General features: G+C 48.8%; 2 non-coding genes and 1 pseudogene across 2 annotated transcripts; all 3 read left to right on the forward strand.

Moving 5' to 3' along the window:
- The first annotated feature begins 1,688 nt into the window (after positions 1 to 1,688).
- On the forward strand, positions 1,689 to 3,499 carry LOC149548640 (18S ribosomal RNA). Its single transcript, XR_016354753.1, has one exon. It is a non-coding gene; the product is annotated as an 18S ribosomal RNA (ribosomal RNA).
- Positions 3,500 to 4,204: 705 nt separating this feature from the next.
- Positions 4,205 to 4,358, forward strand: LOC149548641 (5.8S ribosomal RNA). Its single transcript, XR_016354945.1, has one exon. It is a non-coding gene; the product is annotated as a 5.8S ribosomal RNA (ribosomal RNA).
- A 247-nt stretch (positions 4,359 to 4,605) lies between these two features.
- Positions 4,606 to 6,469, forward strand: LOC149548642 (25S ribosomal RNA; annotated as a pseudogene).
- The last annotated feature ends 309 nt before the right edge of the window (positions 6,470 to 6,778 follow it).

Below are 6,778 nucleotides of genomic sequence, written 5' to 3' on the forward strand. Positions count from 1 at the left end.
TCTTTTAGCCAAGGGCTCTGTCTCATTGGCACGTTCTATCATTGCATTTTTATCCTGCCCGGACGACAAGAAGGAAAGAGATGGTTGCACGGGTGCGTTGCTTGATGTCCCCTAATTTCATTAAGGGTCCACTCTCCACCCTAAGTTTTTGCCGACTGGTAGAGCCTTGGGATTGAGAGGGGGGCTGGTGAAAGGTTTTGTTGCCACATAATTTATTCGCTAGTGCATTCTTGGTGCGTGCTTGCCTCTTCACTGTCTAATCCTATAGAAGTGCATGGCACTGTCATGACAGCCTTTGTGGTCTGGGCCAGTAGAAGCGTAGAGTATTACCGATAATTTTTGTTTGGATGTGGAAACTCTCCATGCCCTATCCTGCCTTGTGCAATCCGAATGGCTGTGGCTCATGGGTTCTACGGGAGATACTCTTCTTCAGCTCCCCCCTATAGAGAGCGTTTAGTGTTTGCAATGTGTGGACAAAAAGCCCAAGGCATTTCATCTCTCTTCAGATGCAAAATTCTGGGAGGGCTTGTCAAAGTATTATCGTTTGTACGGGGTGCACCAAAAAGCGTGTAGGGGGCATATGCCTCAGAAATGGATGTCTCTAAGTGTCCTTACTCAGTCGCGTGTGCAGTGTACATCTTTGCATTACGACTCTACTGCGAGCATTTGTGATTCAAGCATTTTGGGGGAACAAGTTTTGTACGATATGTTCTTCTCAGGCTCCTGCGAACCAGAGCGCTCGTCTTTGCAATGCTCTGACAAGTGCAGGCCCAACGTGTCTGTCTAGGGGAAGAAATTGCACGAATGCTTTTTGCCAATATGTGGGTGCTTGTGGGTGGTTTCCTCGCGGTACAATTCTTTGGTATGTGGATGTGCATGAGATTGAAGCTTTCTGAAAATGCTAGTGTGAGAGTGTTCACCTGTAGGAACTTTTTTGTACCTGCACTAGCAGATCACGTGTCACGGGGAACGGTTAGCGAGGCTGTGCTAGGAAAGGAGATATTTGCCAGAGGTTAGACATGTCTGTATATGCAGGCAGCCTCTCATCACCTATAAATGTGTGGAGGGGGTGTTATACATGATGCCCTTGAGCAGCCTTATAATTGAGGTGGTCACGTGCACAGTGATGCCCCTGCCAATTGCATAACCAGCCATGTTTTTGACTCGCACGACCCTTCACCCTTTAGCATGGTGGTCTCCATTGGCACTTCGGCAACCAGCTCTTCATCATGGGAAAACATTTGTTGTGATCGAGAAGGATTTTGTCTGTACAGGTGTACCTCAACAGGCATGTAGGAGGCATATGCCTGGGAAATGGATGTCTCTAAGTGGCCTTACAATTGAGGTGGCTATGTGCACGGTGCCATCTCGTACAGACTCAAGGCTTCTTTCTAAGTAGTGGCGACAGTGAGTTCGAGGGTAAAGGGTTCCATACGGGATGTTCTTCCCAGGTGCCTGTGAACCAAGGCTCCCTGTTCAGCCCTCTCCGATCGACGATGGGACACTTTCCTCTTGTGTGAAATCTTTGAGCATTGCGAGTCCTGCATGTGCTGTGAATGTCATTCTTGTTGCTTGTGCGGCAGATTATGTTTGGATGCATGACGGAGCGAATGCAAATTTCAGTTTCCCATCGCGGCAGGCATCCCTTGGCTATAGTAGGTCTTGGGGGTCCCCTCGTTGTTAGAAGCTACCTCGTCGATCCTGCCAGTAGTCATATGCTTGTCTCAAAGATTAAGCCATTTATGTCTAAGTATGAACTATTTTAGACTGTGAAACTGCGAATGGCTCATTAAATCAGTTATAGTTTCTTTGATGGTACTTTGCTACTCGAATAACTGTAGTAATTCTAGAGCTAATACGTGCACCAAATCTCCACTCTTGGAAGGGATGCATTTATTAGATAAAAGGCCGGCATGGGCTCACCTGCTATTTTGGTGATTCATGATAACTCGACGGATCGCACAGCCTTTGTGCTGGCGATGCTTCATTCAAATGTCTGCCCTATCAAATTTCGATGGTAGGATAGAGGCCTACCATGGTGGTGATAGGTGACGAAGAATTAGGGTTCAATTCTGAAGAGGGAGCCTAAGAAATGGCTACCACATCCAAGGAAGGTAGCAGGCGTGCAAATTACCCAATCCTGACATGGGGAGGTAGTGACAATAAATAACAATACTGGGCTCATCGAGTCTTGTAATTGGAATGAGTACAATCTAAATATCTTAACGAGGATCCATTGGAGGGAAAGTCTGGTGCCAGCAGCCACGGTAATTCTAGCTCCAATAGCGTATATTTAAGTTGTTGTAGTTAAAAAGCTCGTAGTTGGACCTTGGGTCGTCATGGTCGATCCACCTTCTGGGTGTGCACTGGCCCTCACATCCCTTCTGCCGGCAACGTGTTCCTACCCTTAATTAGCTGGGTCACAATTTCGGTGTCGTTACTTTGAAAAATTTAGAGTTCTCAAAGCAAGCCTACACTCTAAATACATTAGCATGGAATAACGCGATAGGAGTCTGGTCCTGTTTCGTTGGCCTTTGGGACCGGAGTAATGATTAATAGGGACTGTCAGGCGCATTCGTATTTCATTGTCAGAGGTGAAATTCTTGGATTTATGGAAGACAAACCACTGCGAAAGCATTTGCCAAGGATATTTTCATTAATCAAGAATGAAAGTTGGGGGCTCGAAGATGATCAGATACCGTCCTTGTCTCAACCATAAACGATGCTGACCAGGGATCGACGGATGTTGCTCTAAGGACTCCGCCAGCACCTTTTGAGAAATCAAAGTGTTTGGGTTCCAGGGGGAGTACGGTCGCAAGGCTGAAAATTAAAGGAATTGACAGAAGGGCACCACCAGGAGTGGAGCCTGTGGCTTAATTTGATCCAACACGGGGAAACTTACCAGGTCCAGACATAGAAAGGATTGACAGATTGAGAGCTCTTTCTTCATTCTATGGGTGGTGGTGCATGGCTGTTCCTAGTTGGTGGAGCGATTTTTCTGGTTAATTTCATTAACGAACGAGACCTCAACCTGCTAACTAGCTACACGGAGGTTCCCCTTCGCGGCTAGCTTCTTAGAGGGACTATGGCCTCCTAGGCCATGGAAGTTTGAGGCAATAACAGGTCTGTGATGCCCTTAGATGTTCTGGGCTGTACACGCGCTACACTGATGCAACCAACAAGTTTCTCTCCCTGCCCCAAAAGGTTTGGGAAATCTTGCCAAATTGCATCATGATGGGGATAGACCATTGCAATTAATGATCTTCAATGAGGAATTCCTAGTAAGCACGAGTCATCAGCTCGCGTTGACTACATCCCTACCCTTTGTACACACCGCCCATCGCTCCTACGGATTGAATGATCCGATGAAGTGTTCAGATCATGATGACCACGGCAGTTCCTATCGGCAACATCACAAGAAGTTCACTGAACCTTATCATTTAGAGGAAGGAGAAGTCGTAACAAGGTTACTGTAGGTGAACCTACGGTAGGATCATTGTCGGTTCGAGACCCTGAATCGTGTAGGGGATGGAGTTGACCTCCTCCCCGCCCCTGAAATCTTGGCGATTTGCAGACACTCAGCCCTATAGTGATGTGCTAAATGGCCAAGCTATGGGTCTAGTGCCGTCGAGGTTGAGGGTCACATCGAATGCCCATGATCGAAAGCATGGATTCCCCGCAGGGCGAAGAAGAGACTCGGATGCAATCTGGATTAGGATCGGTGCCTTTGAACGACGTCCATAGCAGAGCAAGAGGTATCTACTCGGTTGTAGTTTAGAGGTGGTCCAAGACTCATCCTCCATTGAGATTTCATGGTCTGATCATGTGTGCGGCACTGTGCCAGGGATCCGTCATTTCGACGGTGGCAAGTCATGACTTTTGCAACCCCCCGTTTCCTTGCCCAGGTGTGTTGACTCATCACTTGGAGCATTTTGTGTTTAGGATGGGTGCACTCACATGATTTGTGGAGTAGGGGCCCCGTCCACTGACACGGCTCTCCCATGCGTTGCCTCCCACCTTTGCGAGGTGATGGGGCGGGGACACACCACAACATTCCTTGTCACACCCATTGGGTGCTCGAGGTTTGGGATGTGTCAACATCCAACACACGGGTGCATCGCGCACCTTAGAAATCCAAAGAATGAATGTGAGCCAGTGCCTTGCGCGCTTGGGTTGCCAAAAGACAAAAACAAAACAAAATCATGACTCTCGGCAACAGATATCTCGGCTCTCGCCATGATGAAGAATGTAGCGAAATGCGATACTTAGTGTGAATTGCAGAATCTCGTGAATCATCAAGTCTTTGAACGCAAGTTGTGCCCGAGGCCTCGGCCGAGGGCATGTCTGCTTGGGCATCGCACTACAAAATTTTTGCCTCCCCAGCCAGGAGCAGAGATGGTCGTTCGCGTCTGCAAGTGGTGCGCAGTCAACTGAAATGAGCACGAGGTCCGTCGATCCGTCGCGATGAGCGGTGGCTCACAAAGGCCAGTGTTGGTTTGCGCCGATCGAATGATTCCTCACGAGGAACTTTATTCTGGGCTCAGCGGCCCGCCCTAGTGCGGGCATTGCTGCATCTCTACCACATCCCCAAGTTAGGCATGAGTACCCGTTGAGTTTAAGCATATCAATAAGCAGACGAAAAGAAACTTACCAAGATTCCCCTAGTAACGACGAGCGAACTGGGAAGAGCCCAGCATGAAAATCGACGGCCGCACCTATCGAATTGTAGTATGTAGAAGTATCCTCAGTGATGGACTAGGCCCAACTCCCCTAGAAGGGGGCGTCAGAGAGGGTGAGAGCCTAGTCGGGCTCGGACCCTGTCACACCACGAGGCACTGTCAGCGAGTCGAGTTGTTTGGGAATGCAGCCCTAATCGGGTGGTAAATTCTGTCCAAGGCTAAATACGAGTGAGAGATTGATAGCGAACAAGTACCGTGAGGGAAAGATGAAAAGGACTTTGAAAAGAGAGTTAAAGAGTGCTTGAAATTGCTAGGAGGGAAGCAGATGGAGGCCGGCGATGTGCCTCGATCAGATGCAGAATGGTGTGAGCCAGTCTGCTGCTCAGTTTGGGGGACGTGCCAGCATGGGCTATCGCGGCGAAAAAAGTGCAACCTTCTAGTCACACAAATACTTCCGTCGTAGTGGTCGAGGAGCAAAGCGCGCGCCTTTATGGTGGGCTCTCGGGCAACTGTGCACTCGTGGTGCTGGCCAACGGGCTTTCCATCCAACCCATCTTGAAACACAGACCAAGGAGTCTAACATGTGTGTGAGTTGGCAGGTTGGGAAAAGCCGCGAGGCGCAAGGAAGCTGACTGGTGAGATCCCCTCTCGGGGGGTGCACCGTCGACCGACCCTGATCTTCTGTGAAGGGTTCGAGTGCGAGCACACCTATTGGGACCCGAAAGATGGTGAACTATGCCTGAGCAGGGCAAAACTAGAGGAAACTCTGGTGGAGGCGCATAGTGATAGTGATGTGCAAATCGTTCATCTGCCTTGGGTATAGGGGCAAAAGACTAATCAAACCATCTAGTAGCTAGTTTCCTCCAAAGTTTCCCTTAGGATAGCTAGAGCTCACGTGCGAGTTTTATCGGGTAAAGAAAATGATTAGAGGCATCGGGGGCGTAACGCCCTCGACCTATTCTCAAACTTTAAATAGGTAAGTTGGCATGGCTGCTCTGTTGAGCAATGCCACAGAATTGTGAGCTCCAAGTGGGCCATTTTTGGTAAGCAGAACTGGCGATGCAAGATGAACCGAAAGCCGAGTTACGGTGCCAAATTGTGAGCTAACCCAGATCCCACAAAGGGTGTTGGTTCATTAAGATAGCAAGATGGTGGTCATGGAAGTAGAAATCCGCTAAGGAGTTTGTAACAACTAACCTGCCGAATCAAGTAGTCCCAAAAATGGATGGCGCTGAAGTACACAACCTATAATCGGTCATTAGGGCAAGTGCCAGGCTCTAATGATTAAGAGGATGCGGGGGTTGTTGTGAAAACTTGGGCGTGAGCTTGGGTGGACTGGCCCCTAGTGCAGATCTTGGTGGTAGTAGCAAATATTCAAATGAGAACTTTGAAGACTGAAGTGGGGAAAGGTTCCATGTGAACAACACTTGGACATGGGTTAGTCAATCCTAAGAGATAGGGAAACCCTGTTTCAAGGGCGCACTTTGTGTGATCATGGAAAGGGAATCGGGTTAATATTCCTGAACTGGGATATGGCGACAGATGGAAATGTTAGGAAATCTGGAGACATCGGCAGGGGCCCCGGGAAGAGTTATCTTTTCTTTTTAACAGCCTGCCCACCTTGAAATCGGTTCAACCGAAGATAGGGTCCAGCGGCTGGAAGATCACCGTACATCCAGTGGTGTTTGGTGCACCTTCGGTGGCCCTTGAAAATCTAGAGGACCAAGTACCGTTCATGCTTGGTTGTACTCATAACCGTATCAGGTCTCCAAGGTGAATAGCCTCTGGTCAATAGAACTATGTAGGTAAGGTAAGTTAGAAAAATGGATCCGTAACTTTGGGAAAAGGATTGGCTCTAAGGGCTAGGCCTAGGGGTCTGCACCCTGAACATGTGGGCTATTGGTGGCCTAATCGAGCTGCTCTTGTGGCGAGGGCAGGCCGTCGCATGTCGATCGGGTGACGGATGCAGGACGCCCCCTTCGGAGGGCTTTCCCTAGGCGGCGAACAGTCGACTCAGAACTGGTATGGCAGGAGTAACTATGACTCTCTTAAGGTAGCCAAATGCCTCATCATCTAATTAGTGATGCACATGAATGGAT

Source organism: Cupressus sempervirens, chromosome 7 (assembly GCF_028749045.1).
Source record: "Cupressus sempervirens isolate cs-2001-9-10 chromosome 7, ASM2874904v1, whole genome shotgun sequence".
Lineage (NCBI taxonomy): Eukaryota > Viridiplantae > Streptophyta > Pinopsida > Cupressales > Cupressaceae > Cupressus > Cupressus sempervirens.